The sequence below is a fragment of the Protopterus annectens genome, chromosome 2.part2 (genome assembly GCF_019279795.1).
Source record: "Protopterus annectens isolate FY-2018-M chromosome 2.part2, PAN1.0, whole genome shotgun sequence".
Lineage (NCBI taxonomy): Eukaryota > Metazoa > Chordata > Ceratodontiformes > Protopteridae > Protopterus > Protopterus annectens.
Genome location: NC_056730.1, coordinates 867786426 through 867807244, shown reverse-complemented (window position 1 = coordinate 867807244; position 20819 = coordinate 867786426).

The following is a 20819-nucleotide window of genomic DNA, read 5'->3' as shown; positions in this document are numbered from 1 at the left end:
GACCAGGCTACCTTTCTACACCCACTAGAATTGTAGTTACATCCTTCTTAATGTAAAAATGCACTCTAATTAGCCACAAGTTAAAAGGTACAAGAAAAAGTCTAACAACTAGCTACCAGTAATTGCAAGGTGATTCAAAGGCAGACAAGCCAGCAAGGAGGAACACATACACAACTTGACAGTATTTAACAGTATAAGGAGAAGGGCTTTGCAGTTTCTTCCGTCAATAACCAGTAAGACAAGCAGAGGAGATAAGACTGGGAGGAGTTTCTAGGACCAGGTATACAGTAGAGACAGGCATCTCAAAAGCCTCCAAGTTTAAAACCAAAATAGGAATAGGGAGAGTAGGAGAGAACCAAGCTCAGAAAAACACCTAAGCCCAGCAGAAAAACAATAAAGCAATGCAGTCTATAACAATACCTTAAGTTAATAGCTTTAACTTCAGATAAAGAGCAAAAAAACACACACAAATGATTTTTAAATAAGTGCAGTAGGGTATATACCGCACTTAAAATTACCACCCACCGCTATGAACTTCCAAAACACCACTGTAGTTCATTGGGCCAATTTGCTGTTATTTGCAGTGGGATTTTTGGTAGTAGTGTCTTTCAAATAACAGAAAATGTCATTTTATGTTCCATTCACAGATAACATCAGTATAATGAGAAATATTTATGGCTTGCTTCTTATTAAATATCAGGTCAACGCAAGTATGTTTTGGGCATATACTGCATTCCCCATTCTATACAGAAGTGATAATACACCTGTGTTATAGAAACTAGATAGTACAGGTCTGTAAACTGTCCAGTAAAATGCCTGCAAAAGCTTATATTTGTCTACAAACACATGCTTTTTACATATATATATATATGTATCTTCTTCTTTCGGCTTTTTCCTGGTTAGGGGTCGCCACAGCGGATCACCTGTCCTATATGTACATTTGTATATCATATCATGAGCGATGTATAAATTTCTTTTCATGCATTTATATGCATACATACATACACTCACACAAGTGTATGTGTCTATATACACACACACACACACACACACACACACACACACACACACACACACACATATATATGTGTGTGTGTGTGTGTGTGTGTGTGTGGTTTACTATCAGGAATTGCATAATATTGTTTGATTAAAAGATCGACTGCATGTGTTGATTTTTTTTTTTAGGAAGTTAATATAACAAATTTCAAACATGATAAACATAGCAGTCAACATTCAAACTCCCTAACTTCCAGTTTCGAACACCCGTGTTTCCTTTTAGTATTTGCAGAGGGCAAGCCCCTGCTGTACCCACACACCCCCTGCATATTATATGTAAATTTCCCGATCCGCACTGTACCATGGTCTCCATTCAGAAAGTCGACTTCATAGTAACTAATGTATACTCATATTCACTAATATAAATTCAACAATTTTCGGTTCAGTATTATGAGATTGAAAGTTAGTATTATGAGATGTTGAAAACAAGCATTCAGTGTAACACTACTAAGATGTCCAATTCCTGATTTTGATAGTAAACCATATTTATATGTTATTGTGTGTACATACATATACATACAATGCAAGTTTAGTAGGGGTTTGCAGCAGTAAAGAGACATGACATGTTTACCATTTAAAAAGATTGACTGTAATGCACTTTGGTAGACTGGAGTATTCTGATGTTCATGTAGACTTTTTTGGTGTCTTCTGTCAGTACAAGGTTGTATCTCTGAAACAGTTTGCCATGTTCTAGGAAAGCATATTTGATGTCCAACTGTAAACTGCATGTGCATTGTGTTATCTTAAATATCTGAACAGTTTCACAATTATGTGTGTATGTATGCAGTTTTTGCTTTCTTTTCCCCAAATTTCTATTGGTCTTCAGTCCCTTCCTAGCCAATTGGCCCATTCTGTCTCCATCAGCAAGGTGAGAGTTAACCAGGATTGTCATTTAGGTAGCCAAGTTGCAAGGTTTGTTTTTCTGTCTTGACTTCTGTTCACACCTGGCGAAGCACTGGGGAGGAGGGGTCAATGTGCTAATGGCAGAGGGCATTCCTCACTTCCACAAGGTACATTCCCTCCCTGCAGACCTGCTACTCCTGAATCCCAGTGTGCACACCCCTCCACTTCTCCGGGCTTGAAAATTTCAGGTCACCCTTAGCATCACTTTTAAGGGCAAATAAACTTTTTAGTTCTTTTATAATAACACTCTATACTTAAGATTTTACTGTATTCTGTAATTGATGCCAGAAGAAGAAAATGTTTGTTTCATACAAATTTTGAGTGTTTTCTAGCAAACTGCAGTGGATTAAAAATGGAGTAGGTATGCTGTAAAACTGTAATGAAGTAATAACTATGGAAGCCGAGTATGGCTTGTGTCTTGACTTTTTTTTTTTTTACAACATGCAACATTACAGTAGTTTCATCTTCATTTGCACAGTGATTTCTCCTCTAGAATAAACCCCTTTTCATAGAATGCATTCCCTTGGATGATTAAGTCACAGAAATGTTTGTTAAATAAAAGCTGTTATTTTATTTTCTGGGAAGTATTGCATCTTTCACTTGCATATATCCCAAAATTAGCGACAACCAGCTGAATCAAAGTCTAGTAGAAAAAAAAACACCACAGTTGAGCAAAGAAACACCTTTATATAACACAAAGCTTTCAGGTTCAACAGCCTTTCTCAATGCTTCATACAGGTCCATTAGAAAAACAGTTCTTTAAATAGGAGTCCAATACAATCACATGACTAGCAGCCCAAAAGTCATATGATCAGAAATACATTCTCAACAAGTAAAAATACATATATAAATACATATAAAGATGCATATAAAAGAAATATCATAACAAAATTTCAAATAAAATTTCAAACAATTATAAAAATATACTTGTTTTCTTAAAAAAACTTTTAAGACATTAAATTCAACATGTTATTTCAGTTTTGTACGCTGTATTCTAAGTAGTATTGGCTTCAAAGAAACAGCAGAATTCAGGCCAGGTAAAGCATCAGCTGACAATCTAATAATCCACTCAAACTCTCTTATTTTAAGTGAATTCTCTAAATCTCCACCTCTATCAGATGCATAAATATTATCAATGACCCTAAATTTGAAACTATGATTCAAGCCGTAGGCTTTTATATGTTTAAATAAAGCATTATTCTCACATTCTCTTCTTATCTCAGACTTGTGTTCTATTATACGTTCCTTCAATTTTCTAGTTGTTTTCCCTACATAAAAAGAGGAACAAGCAGTGCAGGTCGCTAGGTAAACAACATTACTAGTTGCGCAAGTAGCTGATACATGAAATACGAAGATCTTATTTGTTGATGGATGTATGAAAGAACAATTTTAAGTGTATTATTAATATCATTAGGCATAATGTCACCACACACACACACACACACACATGTACACACATACATACACACACACACGCACACACACGTACACACATACACACACACACACACACACACACACACACACACACACACGCCAGACTGATGCTTGTTTAATTGTGATTAAGTGGACTACTTTTATGCATTGACTTCCCCCAAAGTAACAACTTCCTAACTGACGATGCCCACAGTATTTGACTGTGATAAAGTGAAATTCTACCCAAAACAATTCATTCTGATTATTACTGTGAAGGCTGCCCGCCTAGCCAGCTAGAATTTTGTAAATAATTCTATGTCATTGTAAATATTAATATGATCCATAGGCTTGTCTACTAATGTAAGTAACCTGTGTTATGTGTTGAGCTTCAAAAATGTAACTACAGTGTACCATGCTGGAAAAGAGCAGAAATTTATATGGACTATAAATCCTGTGCAAATGTATGTTTTTGTAGTAGAAGTTGGAACATACAGAGTTAACTTGCAAACTCTGAGAATTAAGTAAAGAGTTATAAAATTGTGTTTACCACAGCTAGAAGACAGAATGTCTGCAGCTAGAGTTTCTTTCTATTGTCTTAAGACAGAAATAATTACTAGGTTTAAAATGTAAAAGTGTTAATTGTTTTACAACTTCCAGTTTCAAGCAAGCTTCTTAAAGATATGTGTCAGCTTCTAAGAGAGAAGTATTTTTCATAGAGACATGTTAAATTCTGTTGGTATCTGTTTAGCCTGGGAACTAGAGGCAAGTGTCAAATAGTGATGTAATCTAGCTAACCCAGCAGTAATGTGTACTATTCATTTAAGAACCATCTCGGAGAGAAAGTCTGTGCATTTTGTATCTTGTCTTGGACCTAGAAACATTCCATTCTTCAGTACTTCTCATCTGTATTTGCCTGGCTCTGTAAGTAAGATTTAAATCATAGTATCTCTCTTAGAGACAGATAAGAATATAGCAAGATTAGTCTAGATGTTTTCTGTATTTATGTGAGACTGTCTTGCAGTGTTTTTAAATATTTCCTGTGATTCTGAACTCTGCTGTCACTGTGTTGAGTTAATGAGTATTGTCTTGTTCTGTTATTATTTATTATTGTTATATATTTAAACCTTTTAATTTTGGCTGGTTTTGTTTAGAGATATTTAAGCTCTTAGAGTACTTGCATGCATTTGATGATATTGTATATGCCACTCCAATAGCCTTAAAGTCTCGGACACACTTACCACTTGGGTAACAGTAGCATTGCACAGTAGAATTGGTCACCCTTTGGGAAGGGCCTTATGGTAGCTGATAAGTAGTGGTTGGTGGCAGTTAGTACTACCTTATAGTCTGGGCAGAAGGGGACATAGCTAGTGAACCTGTGCCAGCCTTCCCCAGGAGTGTCTGTGTGTTTGTATATAACTCAGATCTCAAAGTGTGTGTGTGTGTGTGTGTGTGTGTGTGTGTGTGTGTGTGTGTGTGTGTGTGTGTGTGTGTGTGTGTGTGTGTGTGTGTGTGTGTGTGTGTGTGTCAGCTACTTGGACAGGGACACAAGCACTGATTGGACAGAGAGGGTGCTAGAGGTTTTGGCTTCACCACTCAGCTGAGATATGAACCCTATAGCTGTGCCAGTGGGGAGCATGGAGAGAAAGAGAAACCAGCCCCAGTTTGACTGTGATCTCTGTGTACTCTTAGGGAAATTATACTTTACTGTGTGTGTACTTGTCATCCTCTCAATGTGCACACACTCGTACACTTCATGTGCCTCTCACACAGACTACAAACACAAAGACTATGCCAAAAAGTCGGTTGAACATTAAAAATGCTGTTTATTATTACTTTAAATAAGTAAATGTTTATAACGTTGCCAAAACCTAAAATTTTCAGTTCAGTTTTTCAACATACCACTCTGTGGCCTACCATAATCTGAACTGTGTGCATTTTAATTTGTTCAACTTGGATCAGAATAAAATTTATAAAAATGCAGCAAAACATTATTTACAAATAAAATGGTTCAATTGCATCTAACATTTACACAGAATTGTTCTTAAATGATTAACCTGAAAATGATGTATCAGAATTTGGGGGGGGGGGGCAACTCTGCACAACAGTCAATTAGTTAAAAGTGAGCAACACGTTTATTTACTATTTTCAATAAATGTCTGCAACTATGCCAAAATGTAACATTCTGAGCTCCGATTTTTATCATACTACATCTGAACCACCACCACTCAAACTGTAACACTGAATTTTTGCTACTCAGATCTAAAACTATTTGCACAAATGCTTACAAAGTGACATTCAGCAGTTTAGCACAGCAGCAAATAGTTGGACAGAAAGGTTTCCTAAATGCTTACACTAATAATTTCATACCAAAATTCTATATAGTTAAAAGTTATAATGCAGCAAAACCATAAATTGCTTAAATAGGCAGAAGGACCATTTTTGCATTAATATATGCTACAGAATGTATTATAGAAAGAAGTACTAATGCTTCTCACTACACCCTTGGGTATGCAGTAATATGCATTCCATGCACATCCCATCATGCCAGATTGAGTCCATACAACAGCCCCAGAACTGAATTGATTGTTTTATATATATATATATATATATATGTATATATATATATATATATATATATATATATGTATGTATATATATATATATATATATATATATATATATATATATATATATATATATATATATATATATATATATATATATATATATATATATATATATAATATATATATATAATGTTTTCCTCTTGTGTCTCTCTCTCTTTATAGTTTGGTTTAATTGAAGACCCTGTGTAGGTTAGACCACAACCTTGGGGTGTCTGTTGTATTTACTCAGCATCTAAACCTCATAGATGTCCTTACATTCACCGCTGCAGTATTCCTTACGAATGAGATTCCCTGCCATTAAGCCTTCCATCCGGCCAGTTTACAAAAGTCTGCCATTGCTTTAAGGTATGCTGCATCTCACCTGTGCACTCCTTGCGTAAGGTAGGGCATAAAGGTGACATTCAGACATACCATCCTCAGAACTTCTTTGCGCCAGTCCAAATGCAGTTTTAACCGCTGGTCTGTTGCATACATCCTTTTTTTTCTGTTTGTTGGCTTTTCTGTGCTTGCTCCTGTTTGCTGGAGTCCTTAGAGCTGCAGTTAAGTACCCAGTTGGATTTTTGGTTACTTTTTCTGTTTGTTTTGTGCTGTTTGGGGTTAATGTCATCCAGGAACTCTAAATGCCAGTGTCGGGCGTTTGTCCCCAAAACTCTTCATAGTAGGCTTTCTTCCCTTTCCTTGTATCTTGGGAACCAGCAACTTAAGCTTCTTGCTGAAGGTACTATGGATGGAACGGTCTGTAGGATGATGGAATTTAAGTGGGATTGTGCCCAGGTTTCGGATATCCATAAGAGGTACTATGAGTTACTGCAGATGGAATCTCCTAAACCTGCGGCCATTCCACCTGTCTTGCCCATTTTATTGGATGTTTTTTTCCACTGCCTCTAAAGTGCCAGATTCTCTGCCTCCTGGTCCCAGGAAGTCTGATAGGTTTTACAGGGAGCCTGAGGATTTTCCTTTTTGTTTAAATGTCCTGCTGCTGACCCCTCTGTGGTGTCTGTCTCCTCTGATAAGCCATCCCAATTGCTTCTTTCATCCAAGTTACTGCCTTCTGACAAGAACAGTAGGACCATGGATAGTTTGGGTAAGAAGGTTTATACTTCATCTACCCTAACTTTTAGGACTATTAATTATCAGAGACACACAAAATCCAGCTTTGCCATGTAGATCTATTTTATAGCTTTATTCTGGTGCCTCAGCTTATTGCCTTCTCAAGAATAATTTGTTAGTACAAACTGATCCAATTTATGCAGTAAAGTGCCCCATCCCATCAATTACACAATCAATAAACCAATTAACATTTAAAGAGCCATTATTAAACTTATTTGTAACATCCTGTTATAAAAAAAAGTAATTTTTTTATTTTAATTTTATACATTATCATTCAAATCAATACAGGTTTATCACATAAACTCTAAGAATATACAAATGACTTATTTATAAAGTTAGATTACTATCCATATTCATTCCCCTAGGAAAAAGTGTCCTGTAATTAATAATCATCCTACATTCTAATCTGTTGTTTCTCTCTGAAACTACCCTCTCTATCCATAAGTGGCCCAGCTAATACACTAAAAAAGTGTTCCCTGAGCCACCATGTGCAGAAATAAAATGGTTAGCTGCTGGACTATTTACATTTTGTCGTCTAATGTCCCCCAAGTGTTCTATTATTCTAACCTTCACTTTTCTCTTGGTTTGCCCAATGTACCATCTGATATTTTGGCATCCACACCCAATGATGTAAATAACTCCTAGGGAATTACAGTTAAAAAAAAACTGGCAATGGAAAGGACGTCTCAGCAGGTTGAAGGTCAGGGGAAGTGCTTTGGGGCTTAGGCAAAGATGTGATTCATCACTTTCTTCGGGCAAGACTTGTTGCAGTAAAAAGAGTGTTTCGTTTGAGGAAATACTAACAGGGGAAACAGCTAATCTTGAAAAAATCTCAGGGAACTCAGTGCAATCCCCCAAGTCAGAACAACCATGCAGTTACAACAGGAAGGGCAAAGGGAAGTAAAAGAGATAAGGAATGTGACTGATTTTGTGGACTCTTTGGTATGTTTTTTCCTATGAATGATACAATAACTTTTTCTGAACAGACTTGAACAGCTCCAGATTGTTAATTTATCTAATTTGTGTTTGTCTGACAATGCTAAAAAAGTGTTTGCAAAAAGGGTGAAATTTGTCCCAACTAAAATTCCATGCCTAGCAGATGTAATGCTGGATGTGAAACGCTTTTGCCGTAAATTGCATTTAAGAGTATTTTTTCAGGATAAAAATGAATGTAACAAGGCAAATGATGATGAATGTAATGATGACACTGTTAAATCTGAGTCGAAAAATGGTTCTCAGATTTAAAACTCCTACTTAATCTATAGTCGAAAAATGGTTCTCAGATTTAAAACTCCTACTTAATCCAACCAAAACCAAATTGCTTCTATTCTTCCCCACTCCAGCTACTACGCACGGAATAGAACCTCCTTACACCCACATCCCAACCTTCGCTGGGTCCTCTAATAATGGTACCAAAATCTATCCTGTCACCCACACCAAACTACTCGGGGTGACAATAGACCACAAACTTAGATTTGATATGCATGTCAACCAGACCATTAAATCACTCAACAAGAAACTTGGGTCCATGTATAGAATAAAGAAATTCTTAACCCTGCATACCAAACTAACCATCGCCCGTACCCACCTCCTCTCCACACTCCTCTATGCCTCCCCGATATTCTCCTTCCTTCACAAGAAAGAGCTCAATAAACTATCCACTACCTATAACCACATAGCCAGATTCATTACCGGAATGCCCTACCGCACTCATCACTGCCTAAATCTAAGGACACTGGGATGGCTAGAACTGCCCAACATCCTCAAACTCAACCAACTTACTGAGGCATTTAAAATTATTAAACATCCAGATAAAACCCCCTCACTGAACAATATACTTACCCCCTACTCCAACCTTACGTCCCTTAGGTCATCCAAAAGTATACAAGTGTTGACCATTAAATCTAACAACTCGGGTGGTGAAGCTCTATATGCCAATTCCATTGGCAAAGCCTGGAATGCCCTCCCAAGCAACCTAAGACTTATGACCACTCTGCACCAATTTAAAATTCACCTCCGAGCTCTACTAAAATCCCAATGGCTATGCCCATGCTCTAATCCAGACTAATAGCTCACGCCCCCGGCTCAACCTGGCCTACCCAAGCCTCCACCCAACCCAAAACCTTAAGGGTCCACTATGTAGCCCTGACAATCCATCTTTACTAACTTGTATCTCTTTTGAATTATATATACTATTACTTACTGTTTTATTTTGCATATAAATGTTAGTTTACTTACTTACTCTAGTTTTGTCACTATATTTGTTTATGTACCTCTGTTCTTTGGAGCTTTTCTCCCCGGGCCTCCACTGAAAATGGATATGTATCCAGTTGGACTAACCCGGTCAACAAATGTAAAATAAAAAAAATAAAATAAAATATACAAAACTGATTTAGAGTTAATAGATGAAAGGGAAAAAAACGATGTTGGGGAAGTGCAAACACAGGATTTAGTTAACAATGAACAGTATGAAGGGTTTTATATTGGTTATACTTGTTTGTGTCCCACCGTTTTCTCTTAAAAGTAATTTTATGCTACTGAAAAATTCTTTGGCTATTAATATGTTTGAAAGTATACTGTGTAAGAAAGTCGAACATGAATTCTTTTTTGAGGTCAAAAAAGAAATATAGTTTGACGAAAGATGACTGGGCAAATTTACAGGAAATTTGTTCACAGTTGAATGAATATGTTTTCAAAGAGGCTGATAAGGGTGGTAACTGGTTATTATGAACAGGGAAAGGTATGATGAAATGGTAAATCCGTTGATTGTTGACAATGATAATTATATTGAACTTGTTAATAATCCAGTGAACAATTCAATTCTGAATTGTGTGAATTGTTAGAAAGGGGAAAGGCTTGGCTTTTTGGAAGGTAAAGATGTGAAAAAAAAACTGTTAGTGAACCTCGGGATCCAGAATTTTATGCTATCCCCAAAATTCATAAAAAATTGTCCAATCACCCAGTCAGGCCTATAATATCAGGAATAGGCTCTTATTTACAAAATAAGGGAAAGTTTTTGGACTTTCACTTTAAAAAAAATATTTGTTAAAAGTTCCTTCCCACATTAAAAAACAAGTGAATTGTGTGAGAGCTTAAAAATATTAAGATGGCAGGAGGGATATTTTCGGGCCACTGTCTATTTTAATGCTTTATATACTAATATCGAGATCAGATGGGGATTGGAGGCATTGAGTAAGATAATGGGGAGGGTCCCTGTACTTCTTATTTACTGTCATTGGAATTTTGCCTCCCCCACAATTATTTTAGATGGGGTACAAAGATCTTTTTACAAAAAAGAGGAACAGCAATGGGGGCTTTATATGCCCCAACTTATGCCATCATTTATATGGGGGAATTTGAGAGGCAGTTCATGTATTGCAGCGAGTACTTTTCTAACAATGTGGTATATTTATAAAAGATTCATTGATTATTTAATTTTTGTATGCAAAGGTGAACAGAGAATATTTTTGGAATTTATGGATCATATTAATAATATGATTAATGGTCTATGATTCACACAACATTTGAATATGGAAACTATAACATTCTTAGATATGGAATTGTATGTAGGTAGTGACTATAGGGTTTAGTTCAGACGCTATACGAAAACTACCTCTGTCAATAATTTCTTAAATGCAGATAGTATGCACCCTCCCCATTTGATTAGATATTTACCCTATGGGGAATTTAGGAGGATTTACCATAATACTTCAGATGTGATGTTGAGGGATTTATATTTGAATTATGTTCAAAAGAAAATGGTTGTATGTGGTTACTCAGAACCCATGCCGTTGGAAGCCAGGAAGAGGGTTTTGAGAAATGATAGGTCTTTTGAAAAATATGGTGGATCCAGTGGAAGTTATGGGAAGGATATGAGAATTAAGGATGGGGAGAACAAATTGTTTTTTGTCACTAAGTTTTCTCCATTTTCAGGAATTGTGGAAAGCATAGTTAGGGAATCTTGTTAAATGAAGACTTGACAGTTGGACATTTATTTCCAAAACATATCACCTATTTATATGGTAGATTCATTAATTTAAAAGAGATGTTAAGTGAATATGGAATATTAGTTATACAAGTTGGTAGAGTGGGAACACATGTTTGTGGAAGCTGTTCAGTATGTGATAGGGTAAAAATTTTAAATGGATGGAAGATCAATGGTAGGAATTATGCAGCCAGGGAATTTTTTAACTGTAATTCCCTAGGGGTTATTTACATCATTGGGTGTGGATGCCAAAATATCAGATGGTACATTGGACAAACCAAGAGAAAAGTGAAGGTTAGACTAATGGAACACTTGGGGGACATTAGATGACAAAATGTAATTAGTCCAATAGCTAACCATTTTATTTCTGCACATGGGAGCTCAGGGAATACTTTGTTTTTTTAGTGTATTGGCTGGGCCACTTATGGATAGAGAGGGTAGTTTCAGAGAGAAAATAGATTAGAATGTAGGATGATTATTAATTACAGGACACTTTAATTCTAGGGGAATGAATTTAGATAGTAATCTAACTTTATAAATAAGTCATTTCTATATTCTTGGAGTTTGTGTAATAAACTTGTATTGATTTGAGTGATAATGTATAAAATTAAAATAAAAATGACTGTTTTTTTTATAATGGGATGTTACAAATAAGTTTAATAATGGCTCTTTAAATGTTAATTGGTTTATTGAGTGTGTAATTGATGGATGGGGCACTATAGTGTATAAATTGGATCAGTTTGTACCAACAAATTATTCCTGAGAAGGTGATAAGGTGAGGTACCAGAATAAAGCCATAATATAGATCTATGTGGAGAAGCTGGATTTTGTGTCTTTCTTAATTATCTGACCCATATCTCTAGGTATGTCTTGGCTCTTCTTTCTCAGGCCTCTCAGATTCTTTCTGATCTTCCAGACTCTGCGATAATACTCTTTTTTTTTGTTTGGCGAAGTGGCTGCTGGTTTATTTAAGCCTCTTCAGGACAAGGGGAAGGCTTTACAGTAGCTTAAGCATGTCTTTGTTTCTCCCGTGCCTAAATTTCAGCAGAACTACCCTTCTAAGCTGGCCCTTTTCGTAGGCAGTCTCAGTCTAAAGGTAAAAAGGGTAGTAAATGGACTCCTTCTGCTAAGGCCACTCAGACTGCAGGGATACTTAAACCTTCCTTTCCTGACAAACCAGGTACTGTCTGACTATCCACCCATTCCCAGCCACATTCCTCTTTCTCTTTGCCTTTCTCTTCATGTTTGGCTCCAGATCACCTGGGTTCTGTCAGTCATTTGTCAAGGGTACTTCATGGTCTGGATTTCCTGCCCTCCTTTTATGGGTATTCCTCAGCCTCCTCGGGAACAGCTTCTTTTTCTCCCCAGAGGTTCTTCGGGACCTCTTGTCTTAGGATACTTTCAAGAAGTGCCTGTATCCCAAAGGGGGAAAGGGTTTTATTCAAGAATATTTCTAGTGCCCAGAAAAGAAGTTACTTGGAGACGTATTCTAGACCTGTCCCATCTGAACACCTTTCTGAAGGTGACTTCCTTTTGGATGTTGTCCCTTCATTCCCTTTTTCCTCTCTTGCTCCCTTAGGCCATTCTGGTCTCTCTCTTGCTCCCTCAGGCCTTTCTGGTCTCTCTCGACCTCAAGGGTGCTTATCTCCATATTCCGATCCATCCTCTTTTCAGGAGATTTTTGCTTTTCTCTGTTGCTTCCTGGTATTTTCAGTTCTGTGTTTTGCCCTTTGGCCTTTCTACTGCCCCAAGGGTATTCACCAAATGCCTTGCTCCTGTGATTGCCTTTTGCAGGCTTCAACAGATTCAAATATTTCCTTATTTGGATGACTTGCTGATTCAGGTGTATTCTCCAGAGGTCCTTGTGCAAAGTCTTCATTTTACTATTTCTCTTCTTCAGAGCCTGGGGTTCACAATAAACTTCAAAACGTCTTCCCTGACTCCTTCTCAGGATCATGTCTTTCTGGGTTGCAGGTTTCAGAAGGTGTCAATGCTGGCATCCCTGCCTCCTCCAAAGGCATTAACTCTCATTTCTTTCTTTCTCTTCTTCCCCTGGCTTCCATTTCAGCCAGGAAGTTTCTAAGATCTCTGGGGTTCATGGCTTCCACCATTCCATGCTCCCTGTGGCCAGTCTCCACATGAGGATGTTCCAATGGTTTTAGAAGTTGGTGTGGCTTCAGCATGCGCATCCTCTAGACTTTCCTGTTCCTCTTCACCTGTGTCTTAAGAAAAACTTCTGTATTGGATTCAGCAGTTGTCTCTGAATCTAGGACTCCTTTTTCAGCCTCTGCTTCCCTCTCAGCATCTGTTCACAGATGCTTCGGATGTGGGATGGGGAGCAAGGTTTGTCTCCCTGAAGGTTCAGGGAGTGTGGTCGCCTCGTCAGTGGATGGAGCACATCAATGTCAAAGAGATGAGGGCTCTTATGCTGGCTCTTTAGGCTTTTCATCCTCTCTTATCTGTAGGGCCTCTCAAGGTATTCACATACAATACCACATTCATGTTGTGTATCAACAAACGGGGGGGGGGGTATGAGATCCTAATGTCTTTGCCGGCTGGCACGTCTGATATGGGATCTGGCTGTCCAATATCGTGCGACTCTTCGGGCAGTTTACATTCCTTCAGATCGGAACATTGTGGCAGACTGTCTGAGCACGTCCTTCACTTAATCCCATGAATGGATGCTTCACAGGGATGTGTTTCTGGACATTGTTCAGTAGTGGGGTACTCCTCAAGTAGATCTCTTTGCCTCCCCTCTGAACAGACAACTTCCTCTGTTTTGTGCCAGAGTCCCAGATCTTCTGGTATGGAAGGTGGACACCCTCTCATTTTCTTGGAAAGGGATGTTTCTTTATGCATTCCCTCTCCTTCCTCTCATTCCAAGAATCCTGTTCAGGATTCAACAGGATGCTCCAAAAATCTTGTTGGTAACTCGCTTTTGGCTGTGACAGCACTGGTTCCCTCTACTTCTGCATCTAGCTAGGGGTAATCATCACAAGTTACCTCACAGTGGTGGATCTCCTCACACATGACGAAGGGTCTCATCTATCCCCACCTGTTCACGCTTCACCTGACACTGTGGGTGCTAGGGTTTTGATTCCTCATAGACACCTTTTTTTCTGAGGACGTGCTGCAGGAGGCCAGGAAACCTACTACTAGGAAATCCTACTTATGTAAATGGAAGAGGTTTTCTATTTGGTGTCTTTCTCATGACCTGGACCCACTTTCTATGGATGTTCCTTTGGTTCTTTCATATTTGTATGAATTGCTTAATGCTGGTTTGGCCTAGTCTTCTATTAAGGCCCACATATCCACTCTTTCTACTTGTCTGCCTTTAACTCCCCCATTAGCTTCTAGATTTGAGGCTAAGCGATTTCTTAAAGGCATTCTTAATATTAGACCTCCCAGGAAGCCTGTTCCTCTTCCCTGGGATCTTAATTTTGCTCTGGAAAATTGACTCAGGCTCCTTTTGAGACTGCTGTTTCAGCTTACTTGCAACATTGTTCTTGGAGGACAGTTCTTTTGTTAGCTCTTACTTCTGCCAGATAGGTGTCTGAGTTGCAGACCCTTATGGGTTGTTCACCTTTTTTGATATTTCATGAGAGCAGGGCTTTCATGCCCAAGGTGGTTAATGAGTTGTCACTTAATCAGTCTGTTAATTTGCCTACTTTTTTTTCCCTCTCCGCAATCTGACAGTGAGGGGTTGCTGCATACCTTAGATGTGCATAGACAGCTCAGATTTTATTTGCATAAAACTAAAGCTATCAGAAAGTCTGACCAGTTATTTGTTTCCTTTCATCCTACATCTTTAGGTTTGTCTGTTTCCAAGCAAACTATTTCCACTTGGATATCAAAGGCTATTTCCTTTTGTTACACTTTTTTGATGGCGAGAGTTTTCCTTCTTCTGTAAAGGCTCATTCCACTAGACCTGTGGTTTCTTCTGGTGCTTTTTTCAAAGGCTTACATGCTAATTATATTCTTAAAGCTGCTACCTGGATTTCTGTGCATAACCTTTACCAAATATTACCAGTTGGATGGTATCTCCAGACCTAAAGCTGATTTTGCTGTTGCCATTCTTCATGGCTTCTTGGAGGGCTCTTCTGCTTCCTCCTCCCAGGTTCCTTCTTGAACTTTTGCACTCTCCCATTTGTAAGGATTACTGCAGCGGTGAATGTAAGGACATAGTACAGTTGTGTAAAATCTTACCATAACAGTAGACGTCCTTGCCTTCAATACTGCGGTATTCACTCCCTCCCTCCATCCCCCTGGTCTTTTCCCTTTCCTGGCTGTGGAGATTCTCCTTGGTTTTCCTTGGACTGCTGTTCCTACTGTGCCAATCTGTTCTGAGGATGGTACGCCTGAAAGTCACCTTTATGCCCTACCTTACGTAAGGAGTGCAGAGGTGACATTCAGCGTACCTTAAAGCAACAGTAGACTTTTGTAAACTGGCCGGACAGGGGGGGGCATCACGGCAGGGAATCTCATTCGTAAGGAATACTGCAGTGGTGAAGGCAAGGACAGCTACCATTATGGTAAGATTATACACAACTATACTTTATTACAGCACAAGAAGACTTTATCCCACTCAGGTAGCAAATATTCTGCATCATTAATAAAGGCAGTCCCTGCTATGTTAGTATCTAGTCTCTGATGTCTCTATCTAGTGGTTCTTAGTGCGATACAATGAAAGCAGAATTGGCTATGTTATTCCCATGGTTTTGTTGTGCACTTCTCCATACTATAATACTGAATTTTTGTCCCTTCCCCATATAGTTAATGTATCAGTTGCCCACTGAAAGTAGTTAATTATATTTTGCTGCCTGCCATCTATGGTCTAATCAGGCAAGTTCCAGTATAGTGATTTTGTCACAGTACATATGGGGAACTTTTTCCCCACTTGCACACTGTGGATCTTGCATGTATCACCACTCACTGGTCTGAGCCTCCATTATCTTTATTATAATAAAAAGATAATTGTATGCTGTTAATCCTGTCCATATATGTTATATTGTTTCCAAGCAACATTTACTGCACAGCATCGGTTGTATAACTCTTTACTTAGAGGACTACAACTTAAAAAAAAAATCGCTATTATGGGAAGTGTTGTTGTTGTTGTTTGTCTTTTGGCTTTTCCCGGTTAGGGGTCACCACAGCGAAACTCCAGTCCGCTAATGATTGGCAGTTTTGTTTTTATGGTGTCGAGTTGCCAGCCCGACGCCCAACCTTCAACGAAGGCACGCCCATTTAACCCATGTCTTTCGAACGCCCACTCGACCGTGGGGAGGACATGCAGACTCCACACAGAAGGCACTCCCAACCCAAGCTGAGAGTCAAACAGGAGAACCTCTTGCTGTGAGGCAACAACGCTACCGCTGTATGGTGTCAAATTTATGTCATCTAAGCTTTTTGAAAGTATTGTATTTATTGCATTTAGTAGAGTCCTGCATTCTCAGCACTCCATAACATTGGCAAAATGTCCGATGCTGAGACGATAACATAAGAACAATAACAGGCAAGTGATCACAGATACTATAAGAAGCCTAGCCATATAGATCTTTAAGCAGATGTAGTTAAAAGTTCTTGCCACTCTGATCAAGTGAGGTCATATATTGTTACCCTGGTGTAAATTTGTCTACCCATCCAATAGTCAAGACTAGCCTTAAAGGCAAACTAGTACTTCATTTGACCCGTAGTAGTAACGTGTTCCATAGGCTGGGAATAGCTGAGTTAGGAATCTATCCCTCCAGTGAGTCTTGTTTATTTTTTGGTGTAAATTTAGGTCCCTAATTCAGGTGTTTGTAGAGCCCTTGGTTTTGCCACTAAATAAAAGGCCTCTGTTTGTTGTGCATGCAGAGCAAGTAAGTAGATCAGTGCTACATTTATATTAGAGCCAATATACATTACTGTCTTGTTACTGTTAAATTCTGATTTGGTTATTGCTATTAATTGCTGAGTCATTTGATGGTGCTGAGTTGTAACTGATGTTCAGAACTCCTACATGCTTTGAGAGCTAGCTATTGTATTAACTGACAAACTGCTTGTATTTCTGTCTTATTTTATGAAAGCACAGCTTAGTAGTTGTATATCTGCCAGGCATCCTGTTAACTGTTTGCAAAGTTTATTCATGTTCTGACTGCATCTGTAAGCATTCCTGTTGCATGGTACTGCTCTTAGAAGACTTAGAGGATGTACTGTACAATTGCTTTTATAAACGGCTACGTACATGTAGTTCATGTTACTGTTAGATCATACTGAATAACCTAGATGTAGAATTATTGTCTTAGAACAGCCATACTTTGCTTTGTGGAGTATATCCTGTCTGCATTCACTGCTAAATTGTACAGCTGTTATCAGTCAGAGGCTGCATGTTAATGTTGTTAGTCTGTGGTTTTACAGAGCTGATAGTGTATGCAATATAATCAATTTTACTTTCTAATTTGTATACTTTGCATGCTCTGCACTTCGCATTCTTGTAACCTTTGCACTAATTCTGCTTTATTTAACTTTATTTTTCAGTTTGCATGGGTTTCTTTCCTGCATGAACCCCCCCCACACACACACACATACACACACACACACAAACCTGGGATTAACTGCAATAAACAATTTCTACTGCATCTGGCTATCTTAACTAAGTAATACCTTCGGGAAGCAAGAACCTGACACCCTACATATTTTCTGTTGTAATAGGTGAATTAAAACTTAGTTTTTGTTAAGTTTTAAGGCTTAAAAAGTGCATACACAACATCAGTGAAGGGTTCCAGCCAATCGGATCCAAAAAACAAAATCTCCTTCAGGTCCACAAACCTGCACGACCTCCTGGGCATCTACTGCTGTTCCACTCCTTAGGTAAACAGTGGAACTCTCTCCCCACACACCTACGCAACCTACCTAACCATACAAATTTCAAATCTCAGCTACTCTCTCATCTTTCTTCCAAATGGGAATGCCCTTGCCACGCTCCAACTTAAACCATCCGCCATTCCACCTTGCACTGACTCATCCAACTACCTCTACTATTACTTCCTCCCACCCAAAACAATCCCTCCCGTACTAAAAACAAATTTTCTCTCTAATATCTATTGTACTGTACTCTCCAATCTCAAATATACTACTACCCTCTCCATGCATAATATTTTCCTAACCTACTAGTGGGTAGTAGCTATATATTTTGAAATGTTAAACCTACAATTGAGTTTATAACAGAAAATATTCACTTTATGTAAATGTTGAAATTTCTGAATTGAATTATGTCTTTTCATTTTTGTAACATTGTGACAAGCCAATTGCAAATATCATGGAGCTTATCTGTAAATGTTTAATTAGATGTATGAACTATGTCCTTTGTAACGTGAAATGTAACTTGCAATTATTGTGGAGCTTTTCTCCTTGGGCCTCCACTGAAAACAGTTCTTCTTTGCCCAGCGGACGTCCCCTGGTTATCAAACTTAAATAAAATAAATAAAATTTGCAACTAGACTGGGCCAATACCTTGAATCAGCCCTACATACAGACACAGACGCAGACACACACAGACACACACTGCTCCAGTCCAAAGCCTTTACTGTTTACATTAGTAAATGTTTTTGCTTTTATTTTTAGCATAGTCTCTATACTCTTCACATCTCTCCCTTGAACTGCCAAAGAACCCTGTTTGTGTGCTTGCAGTGATAATTATTTAAAGTATTCCAGAGCTACTTAGATTAACCTTTTGTTAGATACTGATATTTTAAGCTTATTACTCACTTAAACTGATAGTTTTTCAGCTCTTCTCCTTGTGTGGGAGGGACCTGCTTCATTTGCTATGCTTATTCCGCTCCCACCCTGCCTCCATCCCCACCTACCCCATAACATCAACCTTGTACCTAGCATGACCCTTCCCATACTTCTCTTCCATCTATCCCATACCCCCCTATTTATTTCCACAGTCATACCGTACCTCCTAACTACTCTACCTCCCCACCCATTCTAAATAGTACAATATAGTGCTCTATCCCCTAAACTAGTACTATACTACTCATATTCATTCTGTTATCACACTCTACTCAGCCACCATCATGACCGTTACAACTATTTCTTTGATCTTGCTTCTCTCACGTACACTCTGTTTCCTAACAATAATCACAACTTTCCAGACACCCGACATACCTCCTACACCCATCTGTACAACCACCACACATAGCCCACATTTATCAAGTTGCTCAGACATCCACTCTAGTTTATTCACAGTTAATACCTCTGTACTATCCAAAGTGAAAATTCTACCTCTCCAAGGACATCCCTGTTATCACACCACCACCAGCAACTATTCCGTTTTTAGGAAAAACTGATAAGTATAACCCATATAATTTGCCAAAGCATTATTTCCCAGTGCGGTGATGTACAACCCAACTCGGGTTCAACTCCCCTCAGCCCCAGCAAACCTAGGAAATCTCTCAGGCTATTAACCATAAATCTCCAAAGCCTTAGAAACAAGATACCTGAACTCCATGCATGGACTTCACAGTACAACCCAGATATTATAGCAGCTACCGAAACCTGGTTGAAATCAGATGTAAAAGACACCAAATTTCTCCCCCCAGGCTACTCATGCCTGAGAGTCGATCGGCCCCATAAGAGAGCAGAAGGAGTAACAATACTCTACCCTAGCAAATATACATTAATTCCCTACTTAAAACCAACACCCAACTTCTCTCCAGCCAAAGTAGTAATCTCTGTATTAAAACTTAACAACCATAAAAACATTTTCATAATTACTGTGTATATTCCTCCAGGAAACAACATACCAATATTAGAAAACATACTTGCCTGGACTTCCCAAAATATAGAAAATGAAACCATCATTCTAGGTGATGTAAATATCGATTGGCTAGACATTGCCCACAACAACCCCTCAAAAAACATAAATCTTTACAACTTCCCCCAACTAACTGAAGACATCCCCAGACCTCACAAGAATAACAATTGGGGCTCCACAATAGACTGGATATTAGAGTCCCACCCTTACAATGTCATCACTGCAGGCATTCTACCTAATACTATTAGTGACCACCACCCAGCATATATCCTACTCGAAAGTACTCCAACCCCATGCCAACACCAATACAAATCTACCAGAAATTTTACTAAGTTCCAACCATCCCTATTTAATGAAACCTTAGCTAAAGTAAATTGGGAACCCCTCAAATCCCTACCATTTAATGAGGCTGTTGAATTCTTTAACTCAACATTTCTAGACATCCTAAATAGGCAAACACTCACCCACTAAAAATGAATAAAAGATAACCATGCAAGCTGGCTCTCAAAATCTACCAAAGAAGTCATGTCCACAAGGTATAAAATCTGGAAATCATGGCAGAAAAACAAAGAACCCTTAACTCTACTACATTACAAGCAACTCTGTAATCAGGCAAAGTATCTAATAACCAGTGATTAAAAAAGCCCGCTACCGGCACCTACAAAGCCAACACAAAAATAATCCCCAAAAATTCTGGTCCTCCATCAACCAACTATTACACCCAGGCTCTCAAAGCAACCCATCCCCTGAACCTCATAACACCCCTACCAAACTTGCCACCCTCTTCAATTCCTACTTCACTGACACCATAGCTAACCACCACCTCTCCTACAGTTAACATCACCACCACCAAGACAGCTGATGACCAAATCTTCCCAGAAAACAATCCTACCCTCAACTGTAACCTAAAATTCTCCCCCATATC